This window comes from Phragmites australis, chromosome 5 (assembly GCF_958298935.1).
Source record: "Phragmites australis chromosome 5, lpPhrAust1.1, whole genome shotgun sequence".
NCBI classification, from domain to species: Eukaryota; Viridiplantae; Streptophyta; class Magnoliopsida; order Poales; family Poaceae; genus Phragmites; species Phragmites australis.
In genome coordinates this window covers 38,757,049-38,763,050 of record NC_084925.1, presented here as the reverse complement: position 1 = coordinate 38,763,050, position 6,002 = coordinate 38,757,049, and the positions used below count along the sequence as shown (strand labels likewise).

Sequence of the window (6,002 nt, the reverse complement as noted above, 5' to 3'; positions counted from 1 at the left end):
GAGCTATTTCATGGCAAGGAGGGAAATGATATGGGCGCAGAAAAGTAATTAAGGAAGAAAATAATTAATTTCCATTTAGGTTTCAAAATAATTAGTTTCCTTTTAGGTTTTGAAATAGTTAGATTTCAGGATTGATTAGAGTCCTTTTCTATCTATAAGCTTTCCTAGTTAGGACTTCTGGACCGCTAAAGAGAGGCCTATTATGTAATCGGCAAGTAAGAAAATAATCAAAGTAAAGATCAGAGCCTATAAAGTGGGACGATCTAGTTATTCCAGTTACCTAAACCATAATAATGATGCTATTGATTTTACCCTATATAAACTATCAAGATTGATCCAAGTTTTCATTTCAGGAAAATTAATTCTTTCCAACATATGTCTGACATAATTCTTGACATTTTATTATTCATTTTGAGGTCTACTCCGGTGGAAGTTCTACTAAATCCTGTGTTTCATAGGATACCTTGGAATCAAACTACACCTCTAAGGTTCAGTTAGAATTGCCCGGTTATATTGATTTCATACGGAACATAATTGGATTTGTCACAGCTTCCATGTTTGTTCCTTTTGAACTCATAAATTATCCACGACCAACCTTAATATTGTATTGAAAGACCGAAGTCATGCGTTGCATGCATTTGTGATTTGGGCTGGTATTATTACCCACTTTTTTGGACAATTTTTTTAGTACGCAATAATTTCACTAGATAGCTTATGCAGATATACACTGGATCTGAAGCGTTCATTTCTCACATTGGGCCTAAATAGGTACATGCATATGACCTCTCATTTTTAAATAGTACAATATTGTCGTGAACTGTTTAGATAAATTAAGGTAAAGAGAGAGCACTATCTGTATAGTATCCTGATGTATATAAAAAGATATATTCGTTGCATGTTTCTATTCACTGTAACCATAATATTTTCCATGGTGCAGCTCTTAAGAGGGTAATGAGGAAGGCAGGAGTAGGGATGAAAGTCCCGTCCCGCAACTGTATCCCATTTTATTCTGGTTGTTTTCGTTTTTTTTCGGTTTTTTGGTGGGAACAGACAGAAACGGGACAGACTCATCCGAAAACGGGTCGAAAATGGGTGAGGTCTCATTCCGCCTGTTTTTGCGAAATCCCCTTTTTATTAGGATTTACCCGTTTTCGAGCTGTTTTGAAGACAGGCGGGCAATACGTCGATGCAGCCCAGCCCGCATCCCACCATGCGGCCAGACCAACACACTTACACACCTAATGCCCACTTGCCCAGTGGCCAGCGCCCGTGTAAATGCAACCCTAGTCGGCTCCAAGCCTCCAATTGCCTTCTGCACTTCTTCACGCAGCTGCCGCCAATCGCCCTCCAATTCGCTGTCGCCTTCTTCATGTAGTCTGCATCGGCCTGGCATCTATCTGCGGCCGTTCTGCGCCACGGACGCATTGAGTCACCGACGGCCGATGAACGCTACCAGCCTGCCCTTGCCATCTCGCATCCTCGGCTTGTCCGGCTTTCGTGTGCCATGGAGCCGCCAACGCTTGACGACGTACCGATGCTGCCTACCGGAGAAGGCCGTTCCGGCTCGAGGCCACCGAAGAAGCACTTAGGCTTGGGCCGCTTGCTGCTAGCATCGTAAACCAGAGAAACTTTTGTGACAGCATACGCCATGTAGTGGTTGTGTTCATCTAATTGTTAACTGATATGTTTAAGCATCAAGTGGAAAACAAAGATGAAGCATGCTATATCCACTTGTTATTTGTTCTATGAAAATATAACCTTCTTTCTTTAAAATATACAGTTTTGTGAGCGTAAAATGCATATCTTGGAACTCAACACGGTATGTCGGTATGTGAGATATCTAATTGCAGTATATGTTTGGGGTAGTTCGATCGTTTCAGCCAATATTTCAAATTTCTTGCTACTTGTTGGTTTGAACTATTTTGATCTTGAAGGAAAACAGAGGGAAAATAAAAAGATCATGATTCCCATATTTGAAAGGTCAGATCCAAATTTCAAACTTGGAGATATGGGGCACTTATAGCTCTGGGTCGAAGTATTAAAGGAAAACAACTACATACAGTAAATATCTAGGGATATGTTGTGAAGTATTGGAGTATAAATGGCATACTAGAAGTTGGATCATATGCTTGCCAACTGATAAGAAAATGCCTTCTAGCACTAAAGCTTCTCTTGTTGTGAATTTCTGGCGAATAAGTATTATTTTGCAGCATGATGTATGTTTGGATCATGAAAACAAGTTGGCATAATAGCTATCATTTAACTGTATAAATATAGACAAATTTAGTTTAAATCAATATTCTCTAACTAGCGGATTTAAATCAATATATCTATTCTGTTTTATTTTTTACACAAGCACATAAACAAACTGGGTTCTGTTTAACTTCATACCGGTTTTGGCAAAGCTAGAAGGAAAATATCCATCTCTTCTTCCTGTCTGAAATGCACTGTTCTTTGAATTTGGGTAAAATACACAAGTAGTGTTGTCTTTTCGTTTCTCGTATATGCTTTCTGTATGCATTTTAAGGATGCTTCTTCTAGCTTTCAAGCTGCGAATCCAATAGCATATAGATGTGATTTGTTATATGACACTTGTATATCTGATATCCATGTGTATGTTATTCTTGTCAGGCTTGAAGAGAAAGGCAAGCGATGGTGCTAGTCACAGTGTAACTCTCGGTGTGACACCATCATCTTTAACACCTACAGTCGAGAGGGTTTATGTTGATGATGAGGGTGGTACACAAGGATAGGGGCAGTAGGGTGATGTTGTTCATATTGATGATGACGAGACTGAGACTACTACAAAGAGGTTAAAGAAGTGTACATCTGATATCTGGCTATACTTTACCAAGAAAATTGAGATAGTAGAGGTGAATGGGAAGAATTATGAGCAGTTATGGGGGTATTGTAACTTCCCAAAATGTAGGACCAAATATAGAGTTGAGAGCAATTATGGAACAACTGGATTTCAGAACCATCTGAAGTCAGCACATAGTATAATAAAAGGACAATTGCAACTCAAAGCTGGAAAGGATCATGGAAAAGACACTAGTGTTGTTGAGCCCTACAGGTATGATCAAGAAGCTAGTGTCAAGAAGTTGTATTTGGCAATACTCATGCATGAGTACCCTTTTAATATTGTTGAGCATGATTACTTTGTTGATTTATTAAATCCTTGCGCCGTAGCTTTCTAATCAAGTATCGTATCACTGTTAGAAAGGAAATAATGGATATATATTTGGAAGAAAAGGAGAAGTTGTATGTATATTTTAAAATTGTTATTGCCGCTTTAGTGCAACCATAGAACATGTGGATATCATGTCAGAACAAATCATATATGTGTGTCACCCTACATTGGATATATGATGATTGGCATATTCAGAAGAGAATTGCTGGTTTCTTCCATGTAGAAGGACGACATACTGGTGAAAAGCTGGTGTAGGACCGAGAATGATGACTAGAGGGGGGGGGGTGAATATGCGCCTCAACAAATTTCTTTCGAAATAGATGGCCTTTTCCTATTTCTCACCCAACGCACCTCAAAACGCTCAAGCGGAAGCAAAAGAATTAAAGAGACAAAGCAAGAAGATAACTTCCATGGCAACATGACTCCACAGATGGAATATCAACCATAGGTTCCATTCAGGACCATTCCATGTGTCTTTGTGCACAAAAACTCGCGACTTCCAAAGAAACTAGATAAGATAGACACCGGACAAGGTTATCCTCCAAGATGATAGTCTAATGGCAAGGGGACTCAAGACACGCTCAAATACATGAGTATGTGAGTATTTAAGCCACCAGCATCAAGAAAAAAAACCCTACAAAGGTGAAAAATTGCAGCTCAAAGAAAAAGATTACCGGGCAAGAAACCTCTCCAAGTTGATGGTCTAGAGACAAGTGTACTCAAGACCCATGAGCATACACTTGTATATGAGTTTTTATGCCTCTAACAACAAGAAGAATGATCTCACAAGGTGTTGAAATTTCAGCCTAAAAAATAAAACGAAAATCAAAACCAAAAATCGAAAAACTTGCAAACTAGCAAGGGAGCCAAAAGAGGAAAACTAGAAGGAGGGGAATTCAAGCATATGCAAAAACATAAACTTAATTACTCAAAGAGGTCAGCCCTATTTTAGACGGATTACAAAGATTTATTTCTCAAAACTCTCATCTATTACATAGGTTAAGCACTTATCATTCCCTCCTCTAAAAATCTAGCTCTAAGGCTCTCAAATGAGTGGCACAAGGGGGCTCAAGTGGCTGGTTCAAAGCTCTCTCTAGCCCTACCCCTCTATCTATAAGCCTAGGAAACTTGGCCCTTAAGTTTCCTAGCTTTTCCCCAAAATACCCCACTCTTGTAGTGCACTCCTACCTACCACTGAGGGTATTTTAGTCCATTTTATTCTCCATTTATCGGACGGCCGTGACGCCTTCACGAATTAGCTTCGCCTCGACGCAAGCTTCGCGATGGTGCCACATACTCCTCCAGTCCTCCCACGGTTTTGAGGCCAAACCGCAAAACCGCATGCACGCTTCTCAAAGCGTGACTCACCACCTTGCTTACACCTTAAGCAAGCACTTCGATGTCGATGCATGTACTCCGTCATGCGATCCTGACCATCGGCAAGTCTCTCCCGCTCCCGATCCCTCGGGCCGCCTTGTCACTTGCACCGGCATTCCCTTCGCTTGACTTTGTCAACATGCCGTCTCCATCCGCCTTCAATGCTTTGCTTGACCTCCACGTGTTCAGCTATGATCACCCTTAACTCCGCCTAGCCTCCTTGATTGTCTGGCACCAAGCACTCTGCTTGGTCTCGATCATCCCGTCGTCGACCGCCAAGTTGCATCCATCACCTGCATACCATGAGACAAGCAAACACATATCTCCAACTCCAATTCCAATTAGTCCATAATAAATATGCTCAAATGAAATCTCAAATCAATTCGAATCACATCAAAGTTCATGCAAAACCGAAGATCGTTAAACCAAATAAATGACAATATCAATCACTCGTCACAAGAAAACCAATGCACATTATGACTTGGTTTCTCAGCCGGCACAAACCTTCAATGAAGTTATGGTTAGATGGTTTGTTGAGAAGAAATTGTTTGCCTTGACTTTGGACAATGCTAGTGCAAATGAGGTGGCAGTTGATGATATAATTTCAGATCTCAAAGAGAATAGTGGTGCTTCTTTAGTTTGTGAAGCTTTATTCTTTCATGTTAGATGTGCCTATTACATACTCAATTTGGTTGCTAGAGATTGTTTGAGTGTAATTTCAAAGACAATTGAGAAGACTAAAGCATTTGTACTAGCTGTCAAGGGCTCTCCATTGCAATTGTAAGAACTCATGAAGCGAGCTACTGAGTATGGATTGGATACAAAGAAGGGTATCTCACTTGATGTTTCAACTAGGTAGAATTTAACCTATCTGATGATGAGTGATGCCTTGTACTACATGTCTGCTTTTATGAGGCTCAAGTCTTTGATTTGCCGTCGGTATGAGAAAATTTCTCCATCTTTAGATGAATGGGACGTGGCTATACAAATTTTTTAGTGCTTAAAGAAATTCTATGATCTTACTGAACTTCTCTAAGGTAATTCTTACCCTACTGCAAACTTGTTTTATAAAGGTTTCTGTGAGATAAAGGAATTGCTTGATAAATGGTCTATTAGTGGAAATTCCATTATTAGTGAAATGGCAACTGCTATGAGTGAAAAGTTTGAGAAATATTGGAAGAAGTCCATTGCTTATCTTGCTGTGGCATGCTTCCTTGATCCTAGGTACAAGAAAAAGCTTGTAGAATTCTTCATGAAAAAGTTCTATGGTGATTACTATCTAGTTAAAGTTGAAGGATTTGTTAGTGTTATAAAGAAGCTATATCGATTTTATACTAGTTCAACACCTGCATCTTCAAAGGCAAAGAGTATTGTGAATGAACATAGTACCTCAGTAGACCTATTAATGGAAAATCAAGATGTTGAACTTGAAAGC

At 39.7% G+C, this 6,002-nt stretch overlaps 1 long non-coding RNA gene across 1 annotated transcript; it reads left to right on the top strand.

Moving 5' to 3' along the window:
- Window positions 1-427: 427 nt before the first annotated feature.
- LOC133917674 (uncharacterized) lies at window positions 428-3,197 on the top strand. Its single transcript, XR_009909711.1, has 2 exons — window positions 428-768; window positions 2,632-3,197. It is a non-coding gene; the product is annotated as an uncharacterized LOC133917674 (long non-coding RNA).
- The last annotated feature ends 2,805 nt before the right edge of the window (window positions 3,198-6,002 follow it).